This window comes from Spinacia oleracea, chromosome 3, assembly GCF_020520425.1.
Source record: "Spinacia oleracea cultivar Varoflay chromosome 3, BTI_SOV_V1, whole genome shotgun sequence".
Classification (NCBI taxonomy): Eukaryota; Viridiplantae; Streptophyta; class Magnoliopsida; order Caryophyllales; family Amaranthaceae; genus Spinacia; species Spinacia oleracea.
In genome coordinates, this window is record NC_079489.1 from 143,778,691 (window position 1) to 143,793,388 (window position 14,698).

The window sequence follows — 14,698 nt, forward strand, 5'->3', positions numbered from 1 at the left end:
AAAAGTGTTGCTAATGATAACTATGACAACAGTTTTACAATGTTGTTGCCTAATGCATCATAACTGTTTCCATAGAGTTATAGCAGCGCCACCTATTGGCAACGCCATATAAACAGTTGCTATAGGTCTATAGCAACATTTCATGGATCTTTGTCAACACATTTAGGCCGTTACTATAGCTCTATTTTGTAGTAGTGTGGAATCTTATCAGAATTGACTCCTCCCAGAACACCTCAATTGAACGTTGTGTCAGAACGGAGGAACATGACCTTGCTAGACATGGTTCGATCAATGATGGGTCAGGCCGAACTTCCAATAGAATTTTGGGGACATGCACTAAATACAGTTGCACTCACACAAAATAGAGGTCCGTCTAAAGCTGTCGAAAAGACTCCATATGAGTTATGGTTTGGAAAGCCTCCAAAAGTGTATTTTCTTATAATTTGGGGTTGTGAAGTAACGTCAAACGATTAATTTCAGACAAACTTCAACCGAAATCTAACAAATGTATCCTTGTGGGCTACCCAAAGGAAACAAGGGGTATTACTTCTACAATACATCTGAGAACAAGGTGTTTGTTGCTCGAGATGATATCTTTTGGAAAAAAATCACATTTCCAAAATGACAAGTGGGAGAAAAGTAGACCTCAAATAAATTCAAGTCGAACAACAAACTCTAGAAAATGTTCAAGGACACTCAGGTTGAAACTCAGAGATCTTTAGAAGTATCTGGTGAGAATCAAGATCCAACTAGAAATGTAACCCCGCGTAGATCCAGAGATATAGGTCTCAACCAGGAAGATACATAGGTATTTTAACGAATGAGAGCCATGAATTCTATTACTGGAAAGCAATGAACCTGCGACTTAAAAACAAGCTATGACAAGCCCTAGATCGAAGGAGTGGCAAGAAGCCATGCAATCTGAATTAGACTCCATGTCTGAAAACCAAGTTTGGGATTTGGTCGATTTTCCAGATGGCTACCAAGCCATAGGAAGCAAATGGGTTTTCAAACTGAAAAATGACAAGGATGGGAAACTAGAAGTTTTCGAAGCTAGATTGGTTGCAAAAGGATACAGGCAAGATTATGATGAAACCTTTTCACCAGTTGCAATGCTAAATTCTATTCGGATAATGTTAGAATCGCTCCATATTACGATTACGAAATATGGCAGATGGATGTCAAAACCGCTTTTTTAAACAATGTTTTAACATAAATTGTGTTTATGACACTGCCTGAGGGTTTTGAGGATCTAGAAAATGCTAAAAAGGTATGCAAGCTTAAGAAATCCATTTATGGATTGAAGCAAAAATCAAGGAGCTGGAATATAAGTTTTGATGAAGCAGTCAGTGACTTTGGCTTCGTCAAGAACGCAGACGAATCTTGTGTGTACAAGCAAGTCAATGGGAACAAAATTTCTTACCTAATATTGTATGTCAATGACATATTACTTATCCGAAATGACATTCCTATGTTGAACTCTTTAAAGATTTGGCTTGGGAAATGTTTTTCGATGAAGGATCTAGGAGAAGCACAGTACATATTGGGCATCAAGATCTACAGAGATAGATCTAAAAGGATTATTTGACTTAGTCAAAGCACTTATATCAGTAAGGTGCTTGAAAGGTTCAAAATGGTTGACTCCAATCGAGGCTACCTACCCATGTCTCATGGAATGACTCTAAGCAAGACTCGGTGCCCAAAAACACTGGATGAGCGAAGACGAATGAATGGGATTCCATATGCATCATTGATTGGTTCAATATTGTATGTCATGATATGTACACGCCGGGATGTTGCGTACTCACTCAGTGCTACAAGCAGATACTAGTCATACCTGGGAGAGGCACATTGGATTGCTGCCAAGAACATTCTGAAGTACCTGAAAAGGCACAAAGGTGATTTCATGGTCTATGGTGGAGATGATGAATTAATTGTTAAAGGTTATATGGACACAAGTTTCCAAATCGACAAAGATGATTTCAGATCTGGGTTTGTCTTCTGCCTCAACGGAGGTGCAGTAAGCTGGAAAAGTGCTAAATAGAGCACCATTGCGGATTCTACAACTGAAGTGGAGTACATTGATGCACATGAAGCAGAAAAGGAAGCTATTTGGCTAAGCAAATTCATAGGTGAACTTGGTGTAGTCCCCTCCATTAAAGGACCAATAGCTTTATATTGTGACAATAATGGAGCTATTGCACAGGCAAAGGAGCCTAGACACCACCAGAGAGTCAAGCATGTACTTCGTAGATTTCACCTTCTACGAGAGTTCGTGGAGACAAAAGAAGTCGAGATAAGAAAGATTGGAACTGACGACAACATCTCAGATCCATTAACTAAACCTCTGCCGCAAGCGAAGCACAACTCGCACACTGCAGCTATGGGAATCAAGCATGTTGGAGAATGGCTTTCATGTCCTTACTGAATGTTTTAAAGTTTTAGAGTTTAATACTTTGTAAAAAAAATTGGTTAACCATTCATAGAAATGAATAGAATTTATTTTTCCATTTAAATTTTGTGGTTTATTAAATGATGAGTCCTTTCAATTTGACAATATATTCAAGGTAGACAGTCAGGACTAGTCGTGTGACTAAGAAATGTCTATCAAATGAACTTGAATATCAAAAGTTGAAAATGGTCCCTGGTCGGAAGTTTTCTATAAAGGTGGACTCATATAAAACACTAGAAGACTAGAATGCAAGATGACTAGATGTTCTGTTTCTTGAACTATGTGGACATGGCAATGTCGCAATCATTTGCATAGATACTTACTTGAGGAGATTAGTGTCGGAAAGACCTATTAAACTTTACTGTAAGAGTTAAAAATTTCTCAATAGTAAATTTCATTATATTTTTAGACACTAATCCTCAATACCTGAGTGATTTGAGATTATTTGTTTGAGAATTGGTTACCTTGAAGTTGTCAAGCGTCGCACCGTAAAAGGAGACTATAACGGCAACGCTCAGGTAATCACCTATCATACGAAGTCTAACCTCAAGATCAAAAGATTGGGATTGTCCTCCCATAAATCGGGATGAGATGCCGAAAGTTGTACAAGGCCACTTGGAGAGCTAGAAACTGAAAATTGCATGGTCGTGCTCACATGAATCATAGGCTATGATTATCTATTTATTTGATCAGTTAAACTCTGAAACCGAGAAATAATTCTGGACATAATAAGGATGACTACTCTTACCTTATGTTCATGAGCAGGCATCAAGCGACAAAGGAATTAGGAAATGCACACTTGTCCCTAAGGACAAGTGGGAGACTGAATGAAATAATGCCCTTGGTCTAAGTTTGCATTTAATTCATTTAACGCTAAGTCTAATAAATGCGGTTCAGTATTAATTAACAAGTTAATAATTCAGTGAGTTCAACTAAACTGGATGCCTAGCTAGAGGCCGCTTAAGTTCAAGTGGAATTAATAATATTAGTCCACAACTTACTCTTGACTGAACCCGTAGGGTCACACAAATAGTACGTGAATGGATCAAGTATTTAAGTGACTATATTATTCATTAAGTACTGTATTTATGATCATTCAGAAATGACGGATCTCGGTTCCGGTGGGAGCTGAAATCGTCAAAAGGCAAAGTAAAGAATATTCCGGAAATGAAGATATTGCTGGAAACGGAAATATGGTTCATGACGGAAATATAAATATTATCCAAGTCGTAGATGTTACCGAAAACAGAAACATGGATCGTATCAGAAAATATTATCGGAAATAGAAATATTGCCGGAAACGGAAATATTGCCGGAATCGGAAATATTGTCAGAATAGGAAACTATTTTTGGAATCGGAAATATTAACGGAAACGTAAATATTTGATCGAAACGGAAATACATTGCGGAATCGAAAAACGAATCGGAAACCAGCCTGCCCATCGCTCGACAAGCAAAAGGCCGAGCGCACAACACTAGGCACGAAGCCCAGCACGGGCGCCAAGCTGTGTGCGATGGGCCTAGAGCGCTGTGGGCCGCAGCGAGCCAAGGCAAGCAGCAGCAAGCCAAGGCAAGCAGCAGCGCGTATGGCCGAGGCAAAATGGCAGCGCGCGCTGGCCTTGGGCCAGCAGCGACTGCGTTTGGGCATAGCCAGGCACGCGCGCCAACTTGGCCCTTGTGGCTGCGTTGGTTGTTTCGTCTTGGGCTTCAAGCAATGTCTGATTACTTAGTCGCCAAGTAACTTTGGCTTTGAGTATTAGTTTTCCTAGTCCTAGTAGAATTGGATTAATTAAGAGTTTAATTATTGCTACATTGGTTAAGAATTTTAATCCTAATGGGATTGGTAATTGTTTTCCTAGTAAGACTCAAATTCCTTATTTCCTACTCTATAAATATGAGGCTTGTCCTCTACATCAAATCATATTCTTTACTTATATTTTGTTAAAGGGAGAACATAGTTTATAGCCTAACCCGAGTGCATAATACCTTAGTAATATCCTAGTTGGTTGAACCTAAGGCGGATTCGAACGTGTAGTGGACTTTCTACGGAGGGGCGACACTTGGAGCTCTAAAGACTTGTTCTTGTTTGGTTCGGGAGCAGCTAGGGAAGGCACGTATCACATTGTATGTAACCTGAATTATGATAATTGACTATGTGGAAATTAATTTGGATTCCTGACTTTATGGTTTTTTCGCATGAATTATATTGTTTGTATTATTCATAACCTAACATGGACAACACGACCCCGTCACGGCGCATAACATAAAACACAGTACAAAACAAATGACGACGAAACCAAGCTAAGTCTTCTATTCTTTTTCCTTTCCCTTTTCTTTTCCTTATTTCCATTACTGACTTAGGCATCGGAGGGTCATTGGCTACACCGACGGCCAACCCTAACGCCATCATTTCGTTTTACAGGACACGAAAGTTGGTAGTACAGCTGTAGGGGGTGTTTTTTTCCGTTCCCTACAAGGGGGGTGTTGGCCGGCTCGTTTAGAGAACCGTTTGAATTTTTGCACCTCGAAGGAATCGCCACCAACCTTTATTTTAGGTCTTGTTTTGAAAGACCGAAAATGACTCTATTTTTTGATAAGGCCTTGAATCCTTGAAACGGATGGGTGAGATCCGGGCTCGGGAACGAAAATGCTTATTCGGCGAGCTTTAGAAATATTCAAGTACGTTGGCACAACATTAATTCGAAAATAAACCCTAGATTAGACTATGTGGGTTTGAAATTTTAGAGCAAAATAGAATTTCTAATTGTACGGTGGTCACTTTGCTTTAAAGATTGATTTAAGGAACCTAAGGCCGGTTTGTCCAAAAATATCTTCGTTAAGCGTGATGTAACCTTTGTATTTTGTTGTATTTAGCATGTTGGTGATGAAAGCAATAAAGCACATAAAGCAACATCACAATACTAAATAAAGTGCGGAATTAATAAATACAAGACCCCTAGAAAAGGACTAGGGAGTAGGTCCACATTGCCTAAAAATGGACTAGGCAAGTAAAGGTGCGGAATTGAAAGTGCGGAATTGAAATTGCGGAATTGAAATTGCTATATTGAAAGTGAGATATTGAAAGTGCGATATTGAAAGGTGCGATATTGAAATTGAAATATTGAAAGGTGCATAATTTAAATTTGTACTTGGGCACAAGAGATTCGAACACCAAGCGGCTCCTTATAAATAAGTGCGCCCGACACAAATTCAAAGCCAAAAATCTCAACTTGGGAGAGGTTTCTCAACCCAAATATCCTAGATTTTGCATATTAAACTTGAAATTGAAAGCTTGAATATTGAAATGTTTGAACATGGAATGATTGAAATTTGAACTTGAAATGATTGAAATTTGAACTTGAAATGATCCTAGTTTAGGGAAATAACTATGAATAACCCTAAACATGGCAAGATCTTTGAAAATTGAAGACTTGAACTTGTATATTTGTAGACACCTAATTTGTGTCTCCCCTTTGGGATGATGACGATACCATTATCCTTGTTAGGCGATTGGAGTAACTCCAGGCGGAAATCCCAATTGCTAAGAACACCTCCAAAATCCAAGGTCCAAAATCCAATCCCCGAGACCGTTCCCCTCCCGGAACTCGGTACAAAATACAACTTCCAAAATCCAATTTCAAAATCCAAGTCCAATATCAATTAGTAGACCATCCCATTGGTCTTACTAGGCTTTTTCCACTCAAAATCATATAAGGCAAGTCAAATTCGGGCGCCGACCCACAAAACCGAGCTTGCCGGGCCCCGTCCCGTAAAACTGGAATTCAATAACCCAAGAAAGGCTTGTTTTTAGACGCAAATTCAAGTCTTAACCTCGAAGAAAACACTACATGCCAAACATCGTACTATTCGTACGAAGGTACACCCATGCAAGACAAATCAAGGACGGCATCTTTCCGTCCTTTTTGGCGGCATTCAGGCAATGTTAGCAGCGCACAGCGCTGGCCTGGCGCCAGGCGCTGGCGTTTTGCACCACTCGCTCCTATAAATACCCCTCATTTCCATCGAAAAAAGGGGGAGCACAACATATACAATGTCGTAATTTCGACATTACTCCTCACAATACAAACTCAAAAACTCCTCAAAAACACATACGAAATTCCTAAATTCAAAAGCAATTGGGAGCTCGTGCCTAAGCCTAACTAGGTAAATCCGAATCCCATTTCAATCAATCATGCTATTTTGATTTCAAATGATTAGCAAGTTGGTGTTTTTTTGCCTTAAAAAACACTACTTGCAACAATCATACATGCTTTTTCAAAAAATACAAACTTTTTCAAAATACAAAATACAAACTTTCAAGATTCAAGGATGTTCAAAGTTGCTTACATTCATCTCTTTGAACTAGAATAACCTTCAAGTGTGGAGTAATCAAAGATGACACCTTTTAGCATTTAAAGGTTTAGTCTTTTTAGATTCAAGACTTCATTTTTCAATATACAAGTTCAAGTTTTCAATTTTCAAGATCCCACCATGTTTAGGGTTGTTCATAACTACCTCTCTAAACTAGGATCATTTCAAGTTCAAATTTCAATCATTTCAAGTTCAAACATTTCAATATTCAAGTTTTCAATTTCAAGTTTAACATGCAAAATCTAGGATATTTGGGTCGAGCAACCTCTCCCAAGTTGAGATTTTTGGATTTGAATTCGTGTCGGGCGCACTTATTTTTAAGGAGCCACTTGGCGTTCGAATCTCATGTGCCCAAGTACAAATTTCAATTATGCACCTTTCAATATCGCAATTTTAATATCGCACCTTTCAATATTGCACTTTCAATATCGCACTTTCAATATCGCACTTTCAATACCGCAATTTCTATACCGCAATTTCAATTTGCACTTTCAATTCCGCACCTTTACTTGCCTAGTCCATTTCTAGGCAATGTGGACCTACTCCCTAGTCCTTTTCTAGGGGGTCTTGTATTTACTAATTCCGCACTTTTTTTAGTTTTGTGATGTTGCTTTATGTGCTTTATCGCTTTCATCACCAACATGCTAAATACAACAAAATACAAAGGTTACATCAGGCTTAACGAAGATATTTTTGGACAAACCGGCCTTAGGTTCCTTAAATCAATCTGTAAAGCAAAGTGACCACCGTACAATTAGAAATCCTATTTTGCTCTAAATTTCAAACCCACATAGTCTAATCTTAGGGTTTGTTTTCGAAATAATGTTGTGCCAACGTACTTGAATATTTCTAAAGCTCGCCAAATAAGCATTTTCGTTCCCGATCCCGGATCTCACCCATCTGTTTCAAGGATTCAAGGCCTTATCCAAAAATAGAGTCATTTTGCGGTCTTCCCAAACGGGACCTAAAATAAAGGTTGGTGGCGCCTCCTTCGAGGTGCAAAAAACAATTCAACGGTTCTCTAAACGAACAGCCGCGTGCCAACCCCCCTTGTAGGAAACGGGAATTTAAAAAAAAAAAACCCCCCTACAATTCTGGCGACTCTGCTGGGGAATCTTTTCTAATTCCAATTTCGAAAATGAGAGCAGATTTCGAGCAACCAGCCACTGATCTGCCGAAGTACTGGATTCCAGCATTGGCGCCAGGCGCAGCCCCTGCGCCCAACGCCACTGCCTGCATCCAGGACAGTGTCTCACAGTGGCTTGTCGCCCACTTTTGCTCAACTTTTCGTGTTGGGAGTTAGTCTGTTTTAGCATCTGGAAGGACGCTCCCAAGCCTTGTGAACGAGTGCCGAAAAACGGGCTTTACAAATACAAATTCAAGTACGATTTCAATTTTAATTTCTAGGCATTTCATGCATTTTTCGAAAACCATATTGTGCAAATTGAATTTCTATCTTTGCCCAAACGGATGTGTTCTACATTCGTGCTAGCCCCGGGGGCAACGAAATGGTGACTCTCCATACAGTTCCCGACCAAAGTGTGTGACCATTTCCGCGCCTACCGAAACATGGCATTTGCTTGACATTCCCGATGTCAAGTATGGAGGCCGTCTGCCAACACACACTTCCCTTAGGCGGATGTGAATGCTTTTCGCCGGATCCGTCTCTTAGCCGAGTACCTTTTTGACACCCAAAGCTGACCACTTGCATCATACAAAAACTTAGACCGACCTTAGGTTGAGAACTTTGCATGTCGCATTCATATTCATGATTAGTGTGACAACGTGCTACTTGTGCATTGTGTGGGCATCTTTGCACGCGTGAATGGCTAACCTCGAGTTCTAGCTTGCCAAAACCAATTAGCCTCCAACTAGGAAACCAAACCCCTAGGAGCATCATTCAAACCTCATGCATCTAAATCGCCGATTTTAGGGTCTTTAGGAGTGTCACTCCATTTGATTCAAAACCCTTAAACACGCCTCACGCACAAATGCCAAAATCAAAATCAATCCAACGACGTCATAATGCCGGATTTTCGAGTCAAAATTCCAAGTTCCAAGTTCAAAATGCAATCCAACAGCGTCATAATGCCGGATTTTCTAGTCCAAATTCCGAGTTTCAAGTTCAATCCAAATTTTCTTGTCCAAAACCTCATTTTTCAAGTCCCAATCCAACGACGCCATAATGCCGGATTTTCTAGTTCAAATTTCGAGTTTCAAGTCAAGACTCAATCCAACGACGTCATAATGCCGGGTCTTCAATTCTAAATTTCAAGCTTCCCGTTCAAAGCCCAATTTCCTAGTCCAAAACCTCAATTGTCAAGTCCAAATCCAACGGCGTCATAATGCCGGATTTTCTAGTTCAAGTTTCGAGTTTCAAAGTTTCAATTCAAAACCCAAATCCAACGGCTTCATAATGTCGGATTCTCCAGCCAAATTTCAAGATCAAATCCAACGGCGTCATGCCGGATTCCCTATTTCAAACGTTCAAGTCTTCAAACCTCAAACTCAAGTTGCTAACTCCAATCTCAAAACCTCAAGTTCAAATATCCAAACTCATTGCCGACACAATGTCGAATTTTCAACTCAAACCTCAAGTTCTATGTTCAACCTATCGAACCTCAAGTCCTATAATTCAAAATTCCAAGTCCACGGCAGCATAAGGGCGGACTTTCAAATTTCCAAATTAAATTCAATCCCTCAACTCCATGGCGGCATAATGCCGGAGTTTTCAAAATACAAAGCCTCATGGTCTACATACAAAGTGCGTCTTTTCCATTTCAAAATTCAAACTTCAAGTCAAATTCAAACTTCTAGCTTATCTTCAAGTTACAAAAAATCCTCGCCTTCCCAATACAAAAGTCAAAATACTTCCAACGGGTTGAAAATCCCCAATAATAATACAAGTCCAATTGTTCAATTGGGTTGAAAATCCCCAGAAATAATAAAAGTTCAATATTCCTTCCAACGGGTTGAAAATCCCCAGAAATAATACAAGTTCAAGATTCCATCTACGGGTTGAAAATCCCCTGAAATAATACAAATTCCAATCGGTTGAAATTCCCTTCAAATACTCCAATTCCCATGGGTTGAGATTCCCCTAAAATATTGACGGGTTGAAAATCCCCTGAAATAATACGAATTCCAATGGGTTGAAAATCCCTTCAAATACTACAATTCCAATGGGCGAAATAATACAAAACCAGTTCTCTTTCAAGCTGGTTGAAATTCCCTTCAAATATTCCAAGTCCAATGGGTTGAAATTCCCTTGAAAATTCAATTTCCTAGTACAAGTCCAATTTCCAAATCCTAGAGCGGGTTGAAATCCCCTTCAAATAAGTCCAATTTCCAATAGGTCGAAATATTCCTTTTCGATTTCCTAAATTCTAGTACAAAGAGTCAACTTTCACAAAAGAATGAAGGCTCCTCTCAAACATTTCCAACGGGTTGCAAATCCCGAATACAAGTACAAAATCCAAAATCCCGAATCTTCGGAGTGACACTTAGAGTCAAGTCTAGGTCTCATTCATTGCATGCATATCATATCATGTGTCGGGAAGTCCAAGTTCTAAAATTGTCTGGTGTGTCCTAACTAGGAGTCCGAAGATCCTGTGGGTTCGTCGAAGAGGAGAAAGGTTGAAAAGAAATCCATCAGCCCTAGCTTCCCTCATAACCGGCATCGAACGAGCAGTCAGCTCATCTTCTACAAATCAAGCTTCAAGTCCCTCTCAAAGAATCAATTAAAATGGCAAAATGTTCAAGATTACTGTGGGCGAAAGATTTATGATGAGCGAGTCCGAATCAGAGGATGAGTCTGGATCCGAGTCTAGTTACGAGTCTAAGAGTCTAGGGCTAGATTCTTGCATCAATCAAGAGCCTCTAAAGGCCGAGCTTCAAGTCAAAACAGTCGATGTAATGATTGCTGATTTCAATAACACTTCAATTTCTACTTAATCTTCGAGTCCTAATTCAAAACACAATTCTAATCCAAACAACTTTGCTTTACAAGAAACTGACTTTGAATTTCTAAAAGCTATCGAAAATCATGAAAACAGGACGCCCATAATTGAGGAAACATAAAAAATCAACCTTTCTAACAATGGTGACTCAAAACTAGTTCAGATTGGTTTAACTCTTTCTCAAGCAGAGCGGGACGATCTTATCAAGCTACTTTCAGAGTATGTAGACGTCTTTGCATGGTCCTATCATGATATGCCAGGGGTTGATCCAAGCATCGGTCAGCATACAATTCCCCTTATTCCAGGTTCAAAACCCATAAAGCAGAAACTCCGTCGCATGAATCCGGATGTTTCCCTCAAAATTTGAGCAGATAGAGGTCGGGTTTATTCGAGAAACAAAATATCCACAATGGATCGCAAATGTCGTCCCAGTTCCAAAGAAAGATGTCAAAGTACGAATGTGTGTGGACTACATGGATCTTAACAGGGCCAGCCCTAAAGACGGTTTTCCATTGGCTCACATCGACATCTTGGTCGACAACACCGCAAATCACGCCTTACTCTCTTTTATGGACGGGTACGCAGGCTATAATCAGATTCTCATGGCAGAGAAAGACATGGAGAAAACAACCTTCATCACTCAGTGGGGTACATATTGCTATACAGTTATGCCGTTCGGACTAAAGAACGAAGGAGCAACCTACCAAAGAACAGCAACAGCTATCATGAGCGATATGATTCACAGGGAAATTGAGGTATATGTCGACGACATGATTGTCAAATCCAAAGAACGGAACGAGCATACCTCAGTACTTCAAAAGTTTTTCAACAGGCTCAGACAATATAATATGAGGCTCAATCCTCAAAAGTGCGCATTCGGGGTAACGTCAGGCAAGTTGCTCGGATATGTTATCAGCTCTCGTGGAATAGAGGCTGACCCTTCAAAAATCAAGGCAATTCTCGAGATGCAACCACCAACGAATGAAAAGGAAATTCGAGGTTTTCTCGGCAGACTACAATATATCATCAGGTTCATTTCAAGACTCACAATGATCTGTGAACCAGTATTTCGAAAGCTCCGAAAAAGCGAGCCCAAAGTGTGGGATGACGATTGTCAGCATGCATTCGAAACAATCAAAAGCTACCTTTCTAACCCACTAGTACTAAAACCAGCAATGCCAGGGATTCCCCTCAGGCTCTACCTCACAACAACTAATTCGGCAGTGGGGGCTATGCTTGCTCAAGAAATCGAAGGCAAGAAGAATGCCGTATACTACATAAGCAAAAAACTGATCGAGTACGAGACCAAATACACTCAGCTCGAGAAACTCAGCATCGCCTTGGTTTGGGCCACAAAGAAACTGAGGCACTACATGCTCTCCCATACAATACATGTGATCAGCAAAGTCGATCCTCTCAAATATCTATTCGAGAAACCAGCACTCAACGGACGTTTATCTAGATGGTTAGTCATGCTAGCAGAATTCGACCTCAAATACATTCCACAGAAATCTATCAAGGGTTCAGCAGTCTCAGATTTCCTAGCCGACTGTCCTGTCGAGGCAGAAGAGGAAGATTTTGACTTACCCGACGAGCAAATCTTAATGACCAGTGATGACAGTTGGTCAATGCATTTTGATGGTGCCTCCAATCAGAACAGATGTGGTGTTGGAGTAATTCTAGTTGCCCCAGACGGCACGCACATTCCTATATCAGCAAAACTACAATTCAACGTCACAAACAATGCGGCAGAATATGAAGCATGCATCATGGGCCTGGAAGCCGCCTTAGCCCTAGGTGTCCAGAAACTTCGAGTGTACGGGGATTCCTCCCTAATCATCAATCAAATTTCCGGCAAATGGAAAGTAAGGAGCGAGAGCCTGGCTCCATACCAGTCTTACCTTGAGCAGTTGTCCGAACAAATAGAAGAGCTTCGCTATGCATACCTCCCGAGAGAGGAGAATCAATTCGCCGATGCACTGGCAAAACTGGCCTCAATGATCAACATTCCAAGCGGCATGGCTGAAATGCCACTTACAATTGAAACACGTCAAGAAGCAGCATATGTCCATGCTATTGACAACGTCGAGCAAGACGAAGAGGAACCTTGGTTTACAGACATCCAAAGGTATCTACAAAGTTCGGAGTATCCCCCACACTTTTCCAGCAAGAATCGAAGGGCACTACGACTACAATCAGCCAATTTCGTCATAGAAGGCGGCATTCTATACAAAAGGTCCCTTAAAGGTCCTAACCTCCGATGTGTTGACAAGCACGAAGCTCAAAGAGTCATGGACAACATACATGCAGGAGTCTGTGGCACCCACATGAATGGGAAAATGCTAGCTCTCAAGATCGTCATGGCACGATACTACTAGACTACCCTCGCAAGAAATGTCCCACATGCCAAAAGTGTGCGAATCTGAAGCACATTCCTCCATCACTACTATACTCTCAATCATCACCGTGGCCATTCTCAGCCTGGGGTATCGACGTCTTCGGCAAAGTCACTCCAACAGGTACCGGGGGTCATGAGTTCATACTGGTCGCCATTGACTATTTCACCAAATGGGTCGAAGCCAGATCATTCAAAGTATTGGGTTCCAAACAAGTGGACCAGTTCATACTGTAGGGGAATACAGTTGAACATAATAACATGTGCAGAACAATCCCCAAAGCCAGGAAACATGTATAAAGCACAGATTAAGCAAACTTACATTCGAAGCGTGTTTTCCACAATAATCTGTCAACGAACACGAACAAAGAACTCCACTTGTCGTTCCTCTACTTGGTTCACCGACACGTCAGATCCGTCTTAATTATCGTAGCTTAGACAATCAATCAAGATACTTTGCTTTTGGGAAGAATTCACTTTGGAGGCACATAGAGAATTAGGGTTCTCTGTGTCTCTAGGGTTTGAGTAATATGAATTGTGTGTTGTTGGAATAATACAATTGACCTATTGTATTAATGATGTAACCGGCCAAGAACCAAAGCCTTGACCAGCCACATCACGCAAGCACACACGGACCGCACGCCCGCGCCCAGCGACACACTGCAGGCCGAAGCCCACAGCGCGTGCGCCGAGCAGCTGGGCCGTGGGCCTTTCTCGCTCGTCGCTGCGATGTGTTGTTGCGTGCTGGCGCCCAATGGGCTGGCCTTGCTCGCCTTTGCTCGCGAGCTTGCTGGTTCGTTAGGCCTTGCACGCTTACCTGCTTGGTCGACGGGCCGAAAAATCCGATGCCCTTCGTATTCGCGATTTAATATATTTCCGATATATTAATTATCATTTCGTATACGACGAATCACCGTCGTAAGATACGATTTATTCGTGTCTCCCAACTTACGAATATTCGCGATATGATATACGATTCCGACAAAGGTCGTATCGTATAATACGTTTCCAACTAATTCCCGAAAAGCTATTAAATGAATTTCCGATTCATTTAATCCGGTGATCTGTTACGTGTCATTGGTGTGACCTTGTAGGTTCAGTCAAGAGTAAGTTGTGAGTTCAATATCCATTAGAACTCACTGATCGGAAGCATTGCTCCAGCTAGCTGTTCCGATCACTTGATCTCACTGAATTAATTGTTCGCAATTAATCTGAACCTTGGTATTAGACTTAATGCACCTTGGGTGAAGGACATATTTCATTCAATCTCCCACTTGTCATTCAGACAAGTGTGCATCCACATTCCTTTGTCACTTAGTGTTACTTACTGAACATAAGGTAAGATCCAAGCCATCCTTATTAGGTCCTGAAGTGTTTCTCGGATCACAGAGTTCAACTGTCAAACTTGTGTAGAAGGTTAAGCCTAACCATTCTGAGCACGGCCAAGCATTTTACAGTATCTAACTCTCCGAGAGGCCTTGTTACACAACAACACCATATCCTATCAAATATAGGAGGACA